Source organism: Ambystoma mexicanum, chromosome 1q (genome assembly GCF_040938575.1).
Source record: "Ambystoma mexicanum isolate Mex_15411 chromosome 1q, UKY_AmexF1_1, whole genome shotgun sequence".
Taxonomy (NCBI): Eukaryota; Metazoa; Chordata; class Amphibia; order Caudata; family Ambystomatidae; genus Ambystoma; species Ambystoma mexicanum.
The window spans coordinates 1504453358-1504473171 of NC_090922.1; positions in this window are offsets into that span (position 1 = coordinate 1504453358).

Genomic DNA, 19814 nt, shown 5'->3' on the forward strand with positions numbered 1-19814 from the left:
CCTGCCAAGATTCTCTATTATTGGTACGTGGTCGAGCAATCAAGGCCTAGCTTCTCGGGAGGTGATGCAGGCTGGTTCTTAAGTACAGTATAGTCCCCAAGCCCCCACAAAGGAATGTCCACACACTGTATTACCGAAAAGACAGCCTTTATATAATTAATATTCAAAGGTATGTACACTATCACAATAACTCACTTTGTACTCAGAAGTCAACAATGGTAAATATATACAGTTCTAAAGTGGTACCACAAATATCATTAGATCTCATTAAAGTGCATCAACTATACTGTCAAAATGTCACACAGATCAATAAAGAGGAAACCAACAGTAGAGAGAGGAAGGAAAGCAAGATGGTTGAAACAATAGGCAGATTACTGGCCCAGCTACCTAGACACAGTTCTGTGTGGAGATCCCCCCACCTGGGCAACCTGTAAAATAAAGATATAGCACAAGCCCAGTCCATATATTGACCAATAGTCTTATTCTCTCCTATAATGTTTTTACCCCCCCAATGTACCTGGTGGAGCAGAGTTCTTCGAAGAAGTGTCAATGGATCCTTCTTCAGTGACTCCGATTAAAGAAGGAGTCACGATTCGTCGAGAGGCGTCGAAGATGGTGAACTTGGCGTCGACAGCGTCGAGGGAAAGTTCGGGGGTGCCGAGGCTACCGCGTCGGTCCAGACGGTGCTCGTCGGCGACGTCCTGTGAGGATGAGGTGTGCGGGGCACCTCGGCGTTTGATAGTTCTGGACGCAAAGAGTTTCATAAGAACTGTGGCCCAACAAGGGCGTAGAGTTGTCAAAGTCTTTGTGGCCTTCCGGTGGCGGGAAACCCACCGGTATATTCTCCTCGCCGCTCGGCGTCCTCGACTTTCTCCGGCAGGATAAAGCGGTCGTCGGTGCGGACAAGGGAGTCCTTCGATTCAATACTTAGGCAAAGCAGCGGGCAGCTCCGGTCGTCAGCGGCACAGCGTCAAGCGGTCCCCTCTTCTGGGGCAACATGGCTTCAATGGGCCTCCAGCGGTTACGGCGATACTCCGAACCCTGGGCGACGGCAATGGACTTCGACAGCGATGTCCGGGTGCTTCACTTCGTTCTCCTCAGCGGTCCCTGTCTCCGGTCGGCATCCTTTCGGGGGTCTGACTTCCAGGGAGCTTCAGCAAAGGTTAGCGGTGCTCAATGGTCCCTCGGAGCACGGGAAGAGGGCGCCTTACCAGGTCCTTTCTCGGATCAGTCTTCGATGAATTCGGCAGCTTTCAGATCAGGTTGAAGCAAATGTAATAGCAAGTAGTCTTCTTCCAGCTGGGTGTCGAGGATCTGCAGTTCCAGTTACTCTTCAAGTGTAGACACAGCTTCTGAACAATTTCCAGTGGTGAGAGGTCCCCAGATATACTATTCTGTCTCTCATCCACACTGCTGGGTCACACTCAGCAGCCAATCATACAGGAGGGCATTCATGCAGTCAGTCAGCCAATCAGGCACACAGTGCATTCAGGCCATCCTCCTCCCACTCAGACACTCACAACAAGGAATGTGGATTGGGACAAGTACCCAGCCATTCAACACTACACACTGCAATCAGGCCAGTTTCGGGCCGGGCTGTCTCAGTCTTTGGGCCTCATTACGACCCTGGAGCTACTGGGTTAACGGCGCCGAAAAAGGCTGCGGCGCCGTTAACACATTAGCACCTGATTATAAGGTCCCTTTGTGGGACCCGACCTTAACGGCTGGTCTACACCAGCCGTTAAAGTAGGGACCCACAAAGGGACCCTGGTGCTAAGTACGGTACCGCAATTCGCGGTACCGTACTTAGCGCCTTCCCCATTCCCATAGATCCCTATGGGGCAAAAATGGGAATGGGGAAGGGCCATGGAGGAAGGGGGAATTACCGCCCCGCCAACCTTGCAATGGGGTGGTAATTCCCCCTTTCTCCATGGCGGAGTCGGTAACTTACCGGCATGGACCATGGTGCTAATAGCACCATGGTTTTCCGCCTGGGTCGTAATGAGGCCCTTTGTCTCTCATACCAGAAACCAGACAGCAACAACAAGAAGTGCATATTGGTCACACACTCCATTCTCCCAGGTCCCACCGCTAGGGTGTACCCACAACATACAGTCACTGGGAAGGCTCCAGCCAGTCTGGCCTGGACTTCACAACAACACCATATATGGAACTTCCACCCAACAGCCGGTCAGGGGGAAGGGACAGAGTCAGGGCTTCCCAGGACTTTGGGAAAACATGGTAACAGGCAATAGAAAGCAAGAGGCCACAGGGGCCATCTTGTTTTCTATCAGGAATCAACTGATTCCAATGGCAGGGCCTGGGTATCCCAAAATGGAGGATACTCAGAGCACCTGTCAAATTCAGCATGGAGCTGCCACCAGCCCATACCCTGCTCTGTGGGCCACCCACAGGTGCCCAAAAACATACACTAGGGGCACAGGGTTGTACCCCCATCTATGGGTGCCATAAGGATATCCAATGGGTCTGTACACCAAACCAAAAACAGGAAGAGCTGCACTGCCAGGAGTCCCACATGGACTCCTGGGCAGAAAACAATACAGAACACAAATGAAAAAGGACTACAGGACAAGGACAGGGAGGCCCTGTCCCTCCAATGCATTTCCAGCACCACACTACCGCCTACAGATTTCAGCGACAGATCCTACTGCTTTTTATAGTGGCAAGTAATTTATATGACTATAAGGCAAGCTCGTGGACAACGCATGCAATACATTAATTAGTCTGCCTATAGAGTGGGATGGTAAGTGATTAGTTTGATTGGGCTCAGACCAATCCACTGACCTAACAGCTACGTGACTGTCCTGCACTCTGGCCGGGACAACCCTTAGGGGAACCACCAGCGAAGGCAAGTGGCAGAGTGTAACACCTTCACACAACATCTGCCTATCAGACTAAGGGGGGTATCAGTCACCATGTCATTCAGTGTTCAACTTGCAATAAATATGTACTGCCCGGGCTGCTGCTACAGAGCAGTGGCAAACGTTGCCCACCAGCTCTGTGTAATTCCCTTCTGTGAAGTTAGGTAATTGAATTTGGTGTTAAGTTACCATTCAGAATTATACATTTTTAACATTTGAACATCTTTCCATATTGTGCTGTTTGATGGGTTGTGTATTTTAGAATACTTCAATGGTGCCAACAATGTATGTTATATATTTTCCCATGATGTCATTGTTATGGGAATTAATAATTTTTGAAACTTCAAAAATCGTACATCTTTTTGGTCACATAATGTTGGCAAGTATGCACCTGTGTGCCTCCCACTCCCGGCAGCAACATGGCAAGCGCCTCCTACCACATCTCCAGCCTCCTGGAGAAGATGACATCCGGCGACAAGGACTTCAGGCTCTTCCTGAAGACTGAATCGATGGGATATAGTGAGTTTTACTAGACTACTGAGAGCTGCTTCAATGATCATAGCACCATAAGCGCAGCCGGTCCATTTTCCAAGGGCCATCATGCCTGTCTTGGCCTGTGTGGAGAACCGCAGATCAGGCGACTTCATCATCCCACTGTCCCCCACGGCCCCCTGCACTTCCACTTCAGTGCCTGCTGATCCACAAGGGAGAAAGCCCCTCCAAAATGGCCGCCACCATCTCCACAGATCTATTCAGCACCCAGAATACCTTTGAACATGCATCTTGATTCGAGCAGCATGATTGGCTGCCTCTATAACATATGGTGAGACTACCCCTAGGTGCAGCCGGTCCATTTTGAAGGGCCATTTCCAAGGGCCATCATGCCTGTCTTGGCCTGTTCTGGACGGTTTGACACGCCGACTGCCTCTCCACCATGCCCGGAGGAGGATCTGCAAGTACCGTCCACAGCGGATGAAAATGATGCCTGTATGTCCATCCCAACATCACAAGGTAACCACCTTGATGTATTCCTGCCTTCTTCTGTCTGCGATTATAACCCTAATAATACTGCAAGTAGTCGTTTTTGCCTTAAACACCTGTCCCTCCCTCCACCCACATACTTCCTCCCTTCCTTGTCCTTTGATTCTGCCATTGTTCCTACCTGCAGTAACCCACTAGCGCACAGACTGCCCCAAGCACTCTGCCGGCAAATGCCCGCCACTGCAAATCAGCATCACGGCCCGCGCCCTGCACCCACATTAGCTTCTAGAACCATTTAAGTACTAACTTGACAAGTGTCACCTAAAACTACCCCTTTCCTTCCTGCACTCATGCACATCGGTACCTCCCTCAGGCCCACCAACTGGCCCACACCTACTACTGGCACTGAGGTCAGTAGCAGCAATGACATCCAATCCCAAAATGCTGAGCATTGCATCTATCGCTTTGCCAAGCAGGACCAGGCCCTTGATAGTAGCGCTAGCATAGACCCCTTAGCCTCTCATAGCTGCCTCTCCCTTCTACAAGTCACCTGAACCAGAAACTCCTGTCTAGGGGACCGCACTGCCCCCATACCAAGACCTACCCCTAAGCAACTAGCACTCCCACAATCTACCACTAACAAAAACACCCACCTAGCTGACCGCACAGTCAATGCCCTAGGAGCCAGATCTCAAGCCACTAGAACTACCCTGCTCAAACAACCCCTCCAAACCTTCCAACCCTCAGAAGATCAGGAATCCCACCTCCTCAGACAAAACTGTAAAGAAAACCCTCCTCTCAACCCCCAAATGCTGCAAAGCAAGTTGGTAGTCAACACGGTACCTCCCATCCCTCCTTTCAATCCCATAGACTCTCCTCTCTTGAACGGTGGCCTTTACAATGCAAGATCTATTCCTGCGCACACCCTCGACAACCATGATTGGATCACTGCCCAAAGTCTCGACATCCTTGCAACCACGGAAACGTGGCTACAGGCTGCCTCAGCCTGCTCTGTCTGTTGCATTCCCCCCAGGTTTCACGATCGTCCGCTGTGACACTGCTAGTGCCGGGGTTGGAGGAGTAGCACTCATAGCAAAGGACTCCCTAGCCATCAGAGACTGCAATTCTACTCTTTCTGACAACTGTGATAATCTGTCCATCAAATTGACCCTCTCAGACTCCAACACCATTACCCTGCATACGCTTTACCGCCCCCCAGGCCCGGCACCCTCCTTCGAAGAAAGCCTCATACACACTCTGGGTACTGATATAGTGTACAATGACCCTTCAGATCTAGCTGCGTCCCCACTCGCCAGTTCACTGATGGTACTAGGTTTTCAACAAACTGTTACCTTCCCTACGCACAATAAAGGGCGCATCCTAGACTGGATTGCTGACCTAAACTGCCAGGTCAACATCCTTACAAACAACCCTTGTCCATGGTCGGACCACAACATTGTGCACTTTACTATCTCGCCCTTCAGCCCACTCCACACCGCGTGCCATTCCTCTGCGCCCTACCCTAGCACGCAGCTCTAATAATATCACTAAAGATCCTATTCCCCCCCTGCTTAATTCTCTCTTACTGGAGCCACCCTTTGCTACAGACCCCAACACACTTGCTGACCTGTACCTCAGGGCTTTGACAGAGGCCATTAACACTATTGCTCCACACAAACCATGCAAACTCAAACCATCTGTGCACAGGAACTCATGGTTCACCTCTGAACTGCAAACACTTCACTCAAAAAAACAGCTTGCAGATGCTGACTGGAAAAAAATCACCCTCAAAAGCCAAGAAAGAATTGTTCTCCCTTGCGGCCAAACATTATTAAAAAAAGCTATTGTCTCTGCCAAAGCCACTACCTACAATGCCCACATTACCAATGCAAAGTCCAACAGTCATGAATTGTTCATCCTCCTAAGGGTATTGGAAACCCCCTCCTACCCCCCAGTCACCAGCTTGAAAGATGACACCTGGTGCACCAATATTCAGAACGCCATGCTCTCCAAAATTCAAACTCTTCAAAGCCTTGCTTAAACTCTCGCCATCTTCCACAATAGTCAGCACTACCCCCCCCCCTCCTGGCCACAAGATCTATCACTGTTCCACTTCACTGATTTCTCAGAAGCCGATGTTAAATTGATTTTCAAAGGCCTTAAACCTTCTCGTTGTAAGGCGACATCTGCCCTGCAATCCTCATTAAAGTTTGCGCAGAGATCTTGGCACCTTTCATCGCCTCCTTCATTAATGCCTCCTTCACTACTGGCATGTCCCCACCAATCTTGAAGAATAGTGGGTTCTCCCTCTCCTCAAAAAACCCTTGCTGGATCCTATGATTCCCATCAACTACTGCCCAATCACTACCGCCCCCTATTTACTAAATATTGAGGACCGAGCAGCCTATCTGCAAATCCATAATTATCTGGAAGCAAACCACATCCTAGACCTGCACCAGTCCGGTTTCCGCCCAGGCCATGGGACTGAATGAGCGCTACTTGACCTAACATTTCAGATTGATGAGATGAGGGATAATGGAAAGCTGGCACTATTGCTACTCCTAGATTTGTCTGCTGCTTTTGACTTGGTGGACCACAATATCCTTGGTCTTCACCTCTCATCTGCGGCAAACTTTTCCACTGAGGCCTTAACCTGGATTGACTCCTTCCTGAGTGACAGAGTCATCTGGGTATTTGCAGAGAATGCCAGTGGCCCTCCAGCACCCAACACCTGTGGTGCACCACAAGGATCATGTCTATACCGCACTTTGTACAATATGTTTACAAAACCACTCTTCATCCTCCTAGACTCTATTGGCATATCTTACCCAAATGATGCCGATGACACACAAATTCTACTCCCCCGCTCCAGCAATTGTCTTCAAGACTCTACTACCCTAAAATCCATCTACCCGTCTATCCAGGCATGGATGGTATCCCACCACTTGTGTTTAAATGACGACAAAACAGAAATCCTGCAGGTGGGCACCTCATCTATGATCAAGAAGCTTGATCCACAACACTCCTCCTTTAATATTGACGGCACCACGATACCAGCTTCACCTTCTATGAAATCGCTATGAGTTTACCTGGATGATACACTATCCCTCTCACGGCAAGTAAACGCTATTGCCTCCTCAGCCGCATACACCACAAAATTAATCAATTCAGCCAGACCCCCCCTCTCCCCACATAGCTGCCTCACTATAGCCAGACCCTTCCTCTCCCTGGAGAGCTGCCTCACTGTAGCCAGACCCTTCCTCTCCCTGGAGAGAAGAATGTATGGAAGAAACAAAATTGGACGGATATGGCACACTCTATTAGTGTAGGTAATCTTGTAATGGATTAGTGTGTAAAGTAGGGAATTGGAAGAAATTAGAGAATAGATGTGAGGCGCAGAGGAGAGATAGGCAACCTTGACACCTAGGTTGCGTAAAGTAATAAGAAACAGAAACGTTCCCAATTAAGGAACTCATGTCCCCTGCACACTTTCTAATATCTGGATGACCAGACCAACAATTAATTTGTATTTTAAACAGTATTTCTAATAATATCTGCCTCACTGTAGCCAGGCCCTTCCACTCCCTGGAGAGCTGCCTCACTATAGCCACGGCCACTATAGGATCAAGACTCGACTACCGCAATGCCCTCTTTGCAGGTACCTCGACCAACAACATCTAAAAAATATAGGTTATACAAAATAACGCACTAAGAGCAGCCTTGAATATCCCGAAATTGGAGCATATCACAGCAGCAAAAAAAACACCCACTGGATCCCTGTCCACAAGTGGATTCAATTTAAAACACTCTCCATTACTCACAGATGACTTTCCAATGATGCCCCACCCTACCCTGCGCCTAGAATTGCAAAAACTGTCTCCTCTAGACCGGCAAGCGCTGCCTATGCTCATCGTTTTATCCAACTCAAAATCAAACGAGCCAAAGTGGTAGGCTCCAGCTTCCCTGCCATTGCTGCCAAACATTGGAACCTGCTCCCTCCTTCCATGAGTGCTGAGCACTCCTACTGGACCTTTTTTCGCAAACTGCTAAAAAACACTTCTGTTCACCTCACTGGCCGCTGTCTAATGCTTGCCTCAACACATGAACTATTGCCTCCCTTGCAAATGGCACTCTTTACTTTGAATGTACAACTATGGTAGCTCATACATTATACAGTATGTCTGACGTGTAACTGGTTTTGTAACAGCGCCTTCATGCCTCCGGGCATAATGCACTTCATAAATGTAAAAATAAATAAATAAATCCTATGTGGCAAACTTAAAACCTAATGAAAGGAGGGGTTGATTAAGGGAACATATGTCCCTATAGTATATGTAAGTGTTAATAACTTCATTGGCAGCCCCTTATCTAATAGGCAAGCCTTAAACTACCTCTAAATACTTTTCATACTGATTATAACAGAATACAGTAGCGGATTGGGCTGTGCAACTTTTTATAGCAGGTTGTTACATGGACCCTAGTGATTGGTTGGCGTTCTCTCCCAACCTTGGACTTTTGGCTTGGTACCTACTTGCTCCAATTAGTCCATCATCTCTCATCGGTCAGGCCCTTAGCCAAAGTTTCTCCTCTGTAGTTGACCTTGCAGCAGGTTCATTGCTCTGGGATCTTTTCATTTGGAGACCACGAATTTGTCCATTTTGACCTCTTATTTACTGCTATTTGATTGAATTGTACTAGATGCTTTGGCCTCTAGAGACTTGATTACTCCATCTCACATATGCTTTCTGAGTTTTTAATTATCCAATACCTGGCACTTGTGGATGATTTCCTTTTAGCGTAATCTAAAAGAAATATGTGCCATGTTCGTGGCTTATCCTCTTGAATCCTTTTGTGCCTTCCAATTATTCCTTGATTGACATCCTTGATCCCAAGCCAAGTGGCTCCTCTCCATCCTTCACACAAAACTGTTTTTCCAGCATCACTTGTCCCTGCAGTCTTGGTTATTTTCTATATGGGAATTAATTGATTTATTTTAATCAAATGTGCTAAGGGTCTACAAAGTGTCTCCCCCTACCCCCACAATTTAATGGAAAGGATTAAGGCAGGTAGTTCCCAACACAACTCAATTTCAACAGAGAGGGTGGTTTTCTATGGAGAAATAATTTGAATGAGATTTAATACATTGGGCAAAGGGCCTTCCCAGTTTCACCCCTGCCCTTTTACCCACTAATGGAAAGGGATAAAGACTGGTGACTTCCCATGTAATTGATGGCTTTGGGATATCTACTTAGATGGGAGCGCTCTGCTTTTTACTCAGGAAGCCAGACATATCTTTAGGAACCTCTTTCGTTAGGCAGCTCATACAAGGCCTTTCCCACAGCAAGGTCCTTCCATATAGGCATATCTCAGATAGGACTCCCTGGTTTCCAGGCAAGGTCTACCCTGATGGCCTTGGTAGCTCTCCTTGCCTCTCTGCTAGTTGTTCCTCGCAAGAGTCTGTCAGCAGACTATCTTCCGGAATAAAGTCAATAAGCTGTGTTCTGTTGCAATCCTGCCCTCTTATAACACAGATGACACATCTAGTCTTCTATTCTATTCTATAGAATTTGTATAAAGCGCTGACTCGCCCCTAGTCCTCAGAGCGCATGTCACTCCTACCTTGTCATAATTCCCACGGTCAGGATTGGCTAGCTCCCTCCCTTCACCACACCCCTACAGCTCCTCTCCCTGCTGATAGGACTAGGAATTGAAAGGAGTGTATGATGTAGGCTAAGGGAGTAGAACATTGACAAGGATTTTTACATTTTGTGTTCTGAAAAATCTAATAAGATGACAACCCCCTTAATCTCTCAGATAACCACATGAATAAAGATATTTTTTAGTTCTATATTTTACGGTGAGTGGTACAATACTAATTTTATTTCAGCACGCCCTTCCTGGGTGGAGCTATAATTATTCGCAGTTTGCTGCTGTGCCGAAATCACGAAAACTTTGACCATTTCGAATTTAAAACTTGTTTTCATGATATATCCCTTTGCCAACGTTCCCATTTCTCAGGTGTATGACAATGTCAGAATCATAATTTTTCCCATAACTGTGTTTGCCATTCGACTTTATTTATATATTGAAAAGGCGTTATTCCTCCTCTGTAGCCTAACAATGCACAACTATTTCTTTTCATCCCATGTGCACTGCTGCAGTTTTTAAATCTGTCCATGTGTAATGTATTTCTTTAATATCACAGTTGAAACGACAATAGTATCCCTTCAGTATTGTCCACGCATAGGCCATTATTTACCATGGGAAACCCATGACCCATTTAGTACACCAAGTAGGCCTTTCCATTTAAATGTCAGATAATTTGTGAAAAGTACATCTTTTCTCCACTTGCGCACTTGTCCATTTTAGTAGAATTTATCTAGGCCCATTACTTTCCATGTCACTTGGCCTTAAGTCGGAAAAAGAAGTATTTTGGACTGGCCTGCATTTTCCAATCGATGGCACCAGCCAGCTTCACTCTCAAATACTGGCGTGACCTCTTTATTTCTGACATTCAGGGGCTATATTTTACCCCACATGTGGAATTTGACTTGAGGTACTAATCCATTCACTTCGTTGGTTGGGTTGGGGGGTGAAATGGGCTTTGGGAGGCGGCCCCATTTCTATCTGTGCGCCGTGCACCAAAAACTGTTATATGGCCCTGGTCGTCAGTAGGCAAGGGGGCTTCTCCTCTTAACACCTGCAAAGACCAAGGAACTCACTGGAGCACTGCCGCCACCTCTGATTCAGGCAGATGGATTATTCTTACAGAATGGTTTCCCCAATGTTCTGTGATCCCACATGGTTTATTGGAGAAGATACGAAGGGTGTGAATTTGGAAGAATAGCTATCACCCATGTGTTTAGACTGTGCTTTTGGTGGGTTTAGAAACTGAGGGGGGCTGAAAAGGTCACTGAAAACTGCTTTTTGGGTCGTGGCCTAAATAGTTCTGCGCATGGCCTTAGCTTATTGTATTGGTATGGTTTTGATATTACAATAGAAAGTCCAGCACCTGCCAGTGGCACTTTTAAAATTAAAGCAGGATACTACTACAACGGGTCATTTAATGGGATTTTTGAGAGCCAGAAAATGGCTCTCGTTAATTCAATCATCCGAAATGTAGTCATGGCGACCTTGAAAGAAATTTACACTGTGACGGGTCAGTAATGTGAGGCTCACAACAGCATTGAGTTTACTCAGGATTTGCCATTTTATTATGTACAAAATAAATTGCAAAAATTCTAACTAAACCGACTCTACCAAGGGATTCACTAGCTATTCTAGGATCTAAGGGAAAACCTCTTAGCATTCACAAAACTAACCCTCACCACGAACAATATCGACATTCAAATAACATGGATACAACATAAATAAAAGGTTACCAAACACCCAGTGTCTTGGTTGACTTCTCGTAATGCTGGGTAGATCTTGCTCCCCCAAGAATGTCCAAAGTCCATTTCCTCCAAGTAACAAAACGTTGCAACAAAAGTCTTGAAAAGTTCCAAGGAAACAAGATGTTCACACAAATGAAATCCACTGGTCAAAGTCTCTTGTTTGTTACGTGAAAGACTTCCTTCTTTACAGTTCCACAAATAATTAACAGAGTTTCTTGGACGACTTCCTCCCAAGAAAGAACAGATGATTATGGCAAAGTTTCTTTTTCCACTTTGCCAACGGCTACTTCATTTCTGTGGTGTCCATTGTACAATTGCCAGGATATTCTTGCTTGAGATTCACTATTCTCTCAACCAACTTCTTTCTACAAAATAACCGTGAGAACAGCGTCCTTGGCCCCACGGTTAACTTCAACAGTACTGACAGTCACAGTCCTGCTGCTTCAATCTCTACTGCTTCTCAATATGCTGCTTCTACAGCAACCTTAAAAGTAGGCGTTACTACAAGACATCCTCTCCCTCCACAGGCTGGCAAGGCACTCTTCTTTCAATATCGCCAGAAAGGGCAGCCTCTTTGCCTGTCTTGCAACGGCCATAGATTCTGCTTAACTTTGGTGAACCAGTACCCAGCTCCCTTCCCCAGCTTTATGCCCACCTGGTCTGCAGTGGGTACTTCTTATGTGCATGGGATGTGGCTTTCATAGAGATCCTTCTATGGGCTTGGGCAGTGCGTATTTTACCTTCAACTTCCACTACGTCTTTTGTCGGCTGTTACAACCATTGATGTGTTGCAAGGTAATTGTGAACAATGGAAACCAAAATTAGGCACACGTGACCGTGTTTTCATATTGAACTGCCACTTCATATAAAAAGTTGTTGCCACACTTCATATAAAAACTTGTTCCCATCTTTCGGTCAGCACTCTGCCTGTAAGGCACAGGGAAAGATTGTCTCATGCATGCGGTCCCTCTGCAACTCTTCAGGAAAGTCAGTTTCGCTTTGCATCGGCTACCGGCAGCGTTCTCTGTGCTAATGAAAGACACGCGACCGCTCTGCAATAAAGTATTTCTGCTTCTCTAAGAAAGGCTTTTTATCACACACAAGCGTTTCAGGTAAGTGCATGCTACTTTCCCATTATTAAAAGACTTCCCACTTCTACAGTTGATTCTCACTTGCACATAACTCGAGGCGAGTACAATTGAAAGCTAGCTACAGATACCGGCAAGGAACTTCTGCTTCGTAGGAGTACGTGGCTTCTTCTTTCGACCCCCAATTATAAATGTTGTGGGCTGCGGCAGCTTCCCAACTTTGTTGCTTCCCCTGCTACGACGGGCACTCCTGGGATCCACACCCCTCCACTGCACGGGGGTGTATGTGATCCGGCCTCATTAAGGGAGAGCTTCCCACTCTCTAGTTTCCCTCTGCTGCTGCACTAGGGTTTTAGGAACAAATGCAACTTCAGTGCCTGCCTGACCTGGACTACTACCTGCCTCTTTAGCCCTCTTCTTCTTCACAGTTCCTAAGGAATTCTGGGACTTGTAGTTTGAGTTAGAAAGATTTCCTTCCACTCCTCTGCAATGGCAAAAGGCCATATAAAGGGCAGGGTTGCAGGGATAATTAAAAAGGGGTTTCTCCCTGTCATCCCGGTCTGATCCCCAGCCCCTTGTGATCCTTCTGCAGTGCACCACCCCCAGGGTCGGGATCAAAGAGCGTCTGCCTTTCCCTGGCCACATTAGAAGGGTCCCAGACCAGGTTTCTGTGGGGAAACCCCATTGGATTCTTCACACCACTCAGCGGTGACGTAGCAGCAGCATCCCACACCAGCCTGCCGCAAGAGACAACCACTACCAAACCACCATATCTATCTTCTCCAGTCTTCACTTCCCCCGCCCCAAACCCATATGAAAAACACAGACAAGCGAGTGCTCAGTGGGAAGAAAATGTTCCCCTGCTATGTGCTTTATTAGGAATAAGCTCACTTTACAGGTGCTCTGTGAAATGTCGACACAGTGTCTGAATTCTACGCTGAACTGGCGTCATAGCTGTGCCTCTGAGGAAGTCCTTGCCTCCTCACCCGGTCACCCACGCCACGCCCCTAAGGTCAGCCGCTCGAGCACTCTTTTCAGGGGAGTGGAACTCCCCCGCAGGAGCCGCTGACGAACCCTTCCTTACTGAAATCTCTAACTCGAAAACCTACCATTTACCCACCTCACCATGCGTTTTCCCTTTTTTTCCTCGCTCATGTGCATGAATATGGTCGCAATTGGGTACCAGCTTTGCCGCACAGCTGCCCATCATTACCGTTCCCAATTTCCCCCCCATGTTCATCCTCATTGCATGCCCCGCTCCGCCACCCAGGTCCTGTACCCCTGGAGGCTGTGATCTAACTCTTGGCTGTGCTGGACCCTTCTGATCTCAACTAGCTCTTTTTAAGTGATATGATATGATATGTTATTTATAACGCGCTTAATAGCCAGAGGTTTCTAAGCACGGACCCGGGGATCGAACCTGTGTTGCTCCACGTCTCTTGCTTCCAAGGCGAGGGCGTTACCCCTGAGCACCATGACCCTGCTACGACTCAGTGATGGCTACTGACATCCAAGAATCTCCCCCACGACACGTTCTCCCCACACACCACTGGCCCAGGCACACCGCCCCGGGGTGGATACTGTTCATTTAAAAGTTGGGTTCAGAGATGGCAAGCTTCATTGGCATTAAGAGCAACATAGCCTTCCGACAACCTGAGGTTGATCTGGGGGTGCCAGATCCAACCCATACCACCCCCCAAGAACTTGCCCATTGCACACAATCCTTCTCCTGGACCCCCTGCACCGCCTGCTGTGACCGTACCCCCTGTAATTCTGCCAATGGGTAAACTCAGACAATGCACTAGTAGGAACGTTGCCCGGGTGGCAACCCTGGCATCTTCTGGGGATGAGTCTTCCGTCCCACCTGTGCTGGTTATTGCCCCTAATCACTATTCAAATGTCTGGTTGCCTGGAAAACCTGGCTCCTCGCCACGCATACTCCTTTCCCCTCCAATCCATCCCGATCCTTCACAACCTCCAGTTGTTATTCATAGGGTGTACCCTCCCATCCCTCGCGTGTCCTGGTTCCTCCGGCTGCCCGAGAAATGGCGAGTGACCCACTACGCAAACCACATCTATTTAGTCCCAAGAAACCGGGAAGAGGAAGTCATGATCTCATGAACCTAATAATGCGCATCATTGCCTCGGGAGGATAGCTCAGGGGGAATGCGCTCGCCTTGTAAGCAAGAGGATGCAGTGCAAAACAGGTTCCATGCCCAGGTCTACGCTTATGAAAAGAACCACGTATATATTTGGGAATCAGTTTACATCGAGGCAGCAAACTGAAGATAAGGGTTCAGTTGGGGCCTGGCTAGGTTTGTGGGGGGCTCTGGGAGCCTCAGCAGGGCCTTGCTACAGAAGTAGTTTTTGGAGACTGGCTAGCCCCGGCACACTTAAAGCCCCGGGTTTAGATCCAAAAACAGGAAGCTGAGGTATAAACACTGATGCCTCCAGTACGGTCCCCATAAATCAGGTAGCATTCATTTTGGAATGGCTGTGCGAGCATGGAAGAGGGCTCAAAGAGGTCATGTATTTTGTAGATAATTTCCTTTCTGTGGGAGGTAGGGTGGGGGAGGATAGATGAGTGTTGTGACTTACCTTTCCCTAGCTACTCTACTCAGTGTGAATGTGATGTCATGAGTGCCTGGCTGTGGAATGCTGACGTCATGAGTACGTGGAATGCTGGGTGTGTGGCTCCCTGAATGACCACTGATGAGAGGCTGCCTGAGAGGGAGGGTGGCCGGTGGATGTGTCCCAGTGCACCTGTGTCCTTACCAAGTAAAGGGTTTCCTTTTCTGCCTTAAGCTCCCGAGTGATCTGTCAAGGAAACCACTTCTTATCAATGCACCAGGCTAGAAGACCCCTCAGAATAATGCAGAGAGGTGCCGAGGTTGTGACTGTTTGCAGAGACGTCTTTATGGCAGGGCAAAGGGGGCACTTGCCCAGGGCCCCCACCTTGGAGGGGGGGCCCACAAGGCTGCTGTATCTAAAGAAGTAACTTACATTGTTCACCAGACGTAAAAAAAGGGGTTTCTCCCTGTCATCCCGGTCTGATCCCCAGCCCCTTGTGATCCTTCTGCAGTGCACCACCCCCAGGGTCGGGATCAAAGAGCGTCTGCCTTTCCCTGGCCACTATAAATAAGTTTCACAAGCCTGTGTTTCGGGTGTATTCAAAGCTTTTAAATGCAAAATGGAAACCCGGATAAAATCTATTAGGATCACATTAATTAAAATAAATAAAGCCAGAATAACTCCCATTTTGCATAATATGCTTCCATAACTTTTTGTTTTTAGAAATTGTCTTGTTGGATTATGTGAATTGTGTACTGTGCAGGTCAGTTCTATCAAGTGGGGTTATTTGAGTTCATGTTAAGAACTAGAAAATAAAATGGTAAAGTGCAGACATTGCAGAGTGGGCACAAATCCCAGTGTCTCCTCTGAACCAATGTATGATCCTGGTCATCTCGTTTAATCTCGTGTTGCCTAACCGGTCAAAATGAACTGTCCCTAAAACTTTGGAAATTGTCTCTCTTCAGAGGGATTTTGTTCTCAGTGTGTCATCTTCAAAAAAGCCTCACTCGTGATTTCACTGGCTCTGGTGTTGCTTCTGCTATAGTAATGGTCTATAGCACACCAGAGCTACTTTGCTATCTAATGGCAGCACGTATTGATATCCATGCCCCTCTTCTAATCTCAGTATGCCTGAATATGGACTCGTTCCTGTTAGCGTCTAATCTTCATCCACTAGCTATGCTGTGGTATCTGTAGCTTTCTCCTTGCTTTCAATCGGTTTGCTGTATGCATGCGCGAGCACGTTTGAATTCTTTTAGGCACCCAATTGGAGTCCTCTGTCTATTCTGGATTATGAGCACCTTTTTCATACGATCTGTGTTCTGCATTTAGACTATGGCCGCTCTACCTTCCTCGTGCCTAGTATTGATGAAAAGTGTGCTCTACCTATGCTAGAACACAGTTGACTTCTAATGTTGGCCTTGGAATGCTACTTGTTTATCATTCAGATTACAGAAGGAATTAACAGGCTCGTGGGACAGAAAGGGAGTTCCCATGATTATTTTGATTACTGCAAAGTAGCACATCAAGCAATGGGTTGTGAGTACGATGAGGGGGTCACAACCAGATATTTTTGATCTTTTAATTTCTTTGGTTCAGTGGAGGGGGACTCCAAAGTTGTCCGTGCCCCGGGCCCCAAAAGTGTTTAAGATAAGATGGCCCTGACTGTGTGGCCAGGCTGTCACGACTGAATGGGACCTTGTATACCCTCCTCACGGAATCAAGAGACTGTCTCTCGGTTTTCTGCAAGGCATGCTCTTCAGTTAAAAAACAATGGTCAATTAAATGTGTCATGGTGCTCAGTGAAGTCACCCCTCTCCAAAAATTGCCCACTTGTTCAGGGCCCGCCCATGTTTCGAGGGAAGCTAGCTTGGCCGCACCATCAGGGCAAAGGTTACGGATGTGGTTTTGGCGGGACACTGCAAGGCCTTCATTCCTTCCGTCCGGGTTGAATGGGCGAAGCCACAAAATGGATTCCATACATTACGAACAATGGGGTTCATGTGCTCAACTTCGGAAGTGTCGCCATGACTCTACAACACATTCATAGAATCTTACATACTTAGACCACTCTTAATTGAAGGCTTCCCACTTAAGCATGCAATGAGGTAATATGAGGCCTAATCGTTCTCACCACCTCTACTCATCACCCTACCTCAGCAATGGAGGTTGTGGTGTGTTTTGTCCTTTCTTCATTTCGGTTACTTTTCTCGGTTCTCCTTCCTTCCTCATGGTCACCCTCTTGTTTACCTTTGTGCATTAATTTGTAATAAAAAAATGTCTTGTGTTTGCGAGAACCTAACGTCCTCTAGTACAGCCAGGCAAAACAGTAATCCTGCTATCCTGGAAAGCGACACACACATAATGCCCAACCCATGGAATGTTCCGCACAGATCAAAGTGGCTTTTCCCTGCTGAAAAATGATTTTGCATTGCTGAAAAGTTACTTTGCATGGCCGACACATACTCTGATTCATGCAACTGTGCAAAGTGGATTTATGCAGTGCAAAGTCAGTACAAAGTCATTTTTGCAGTACAAAATGACTTTGCGCTGCACAAATACACTTGGTTCTACGAATCAGAGTGGAGCAGTGCAAAGTGTCAATTTTGCAGTGCAAAGTGATTTTGCACGGCAAAAAGACACTTTGCACTGTTCCATGAATCAGGGTGTTTGTTGGCAGGGCATAATAACATTGCACCAGTGAAAAGTCACTTTGCACCAGTGAAAAGTTACTTTGCACCGTGCAAAAAATTGCATGAATCAGTCCAATCATTCTTAGAACCCGGTAGCACAACATCCACTGTCTGTGACATCATAACTGAGCACATATATTATAATCCCTAGTTGTGATGTCATCAATCAGTGGCAGGCAGCAGAGTTCATTGTAGATGGCTGCAGCCATCACTGTTCCATGCTCTGTAATATGCCCCAAGCACATCTGAATTACATTCTGTGGCACCTGATGATTTAGTGCCTGAATAAAGCACCCCCCGCATGGTGCTGGTCATCTCTCAAATCAAGAAGCAAAGCAAAAATAGGACTCAAAAGTCAACCTGCAAACATGGAGTACAGAAGCATAAGCCTGGAAAACATCTGCACTGCCATGAAAAGCAGAGAACACCTCACTTGACCCAGGAAACTCAGAGCAGTGAGTCTCAGTCACTCATGGAAAAGGGTGGAATGTACAGAACTGGATACATTCCCACCTCCCATCCTGCTGAGGGTCCTCCAAGGACAAAACAAGCACTATAATAATAACTTACATGTTATTCATATAGCGCTTTTATCCACAGCGCTTGACATAGAACATTTGTATATACAATTATTATTACCCAATAGAAATTGGTACTCATTATATTGACCTCCGAAGGATGAGCGGCTGAGTCGACCGGCAGATCACAAGCAGATCGCAGCATTAAGAGCTTAAACTACTGAGCTATCTTACCAGCCACTTGCCCTATAGTAAAGGGCAAACCTATCATCCACTGGAAATGTCTGTACCTAAAAAGTTGTTTCTGAAAGTCTGCCAATATGGTAATCTTCCTCTGAATCTCAAAAGCTGCCCTAAAGTGACATTAGGCATGTGAGTGGGTCAGTTTAGAGGTCAGGGAGCAGGTGGGTAGCATAAGAAAAGATGATGTCTGAAGGTTTTGGGGTTGGAGATAGCGAATAAGTGATAAATATGTTTAGTAGCTTATAATTAGTTAATTACAGTGAAAGAAATGTGGAACATAAGAGTGAGGGAACCTGATGCTTGATTACTATATCCTTTGTTCTGATTGGACAAGCTTTTCATGTGACTCAACAGTGAAGTTCTCGATTCGTTCCTGACTTCAGCAGGGAAGATATCGACATTATTGCACCTCCTTCTTCTTCGTCACAGTGCCTAATTAGTAGTCCTACTTGAATCCCTACATCCCTCGTCCTCACCCCAGTATTGAATAGTAATCTTACCTATATACCCCCACTTCGTTCTTCCTCGTCCACCCACGCTAAAGTAATCTTACCTTTACCCCCATGTACCTCTTCCTTGTCCCAGCACACAATGGTAGTCTTAACTTCACCCTCACATGCCTCTTCATGGTCATAGTACCACTACCTTGTGCTTAAGACCTCGCCACTAAAGCCCTCTGCAGCATAGCCCGCACAGGCAAAGGGCGTGCCACAGGTGGGCAGGACACTGCCCGACCAAGCATTGGCTGTCCCCTAATGGCCGCTATGTGCTAGGCAACGCTGACAAGCTGTGACACCTTTCGCTTAAGAACTTGCCACCAAAGCCCTCTGCAGGCAATCTCATGCAGGCAAAGGCCGCAGTTGTGCACTGCAGGTGTGCAGAACACTGCCTGGCCGTACATTGGAGGTCCCCTAATGGCCGTTACATGCTACGCAAATCTTGCAAGCTCCGATACACATTTGCTTAAGAATTCACCACCGAATACCTCTGCAGCGAAGCTGTACAGGCAAAGACCGTGGTGGTGTGTGACACAGGTCCGCAAAATGCTGCCTGACTATGCATTAGATGTCCCCTAATGACCACTACAGGCTACACAACGCTCACAAGCTCCGACACACTTTTGCTTAAGAACTCGCCACCGAAGCCCTCTGCAACGAAGCCTGTGCAGGCAAAGGGCGTGATGGTGTGCGCCGCAGGTGTTAGGCACTGTAGTATGGCACCCCAAGACTCCACCAACACAAAAGGCCCATCACCACCCGGCATTCCACCCCCATCTGTGACTCCATGCCTCCGGTAAGCACACTGGAGCCACAGCTAGCCTCAGGTGTAAGCTTACCTACACCGTCTGGAACCATGCTACCCGACCCCCCTCACCGGGTTCTTAACCCCCACCACTCCACCATGAGTCACACCAGCAACACTAAACACAAAGAAACACACTGAC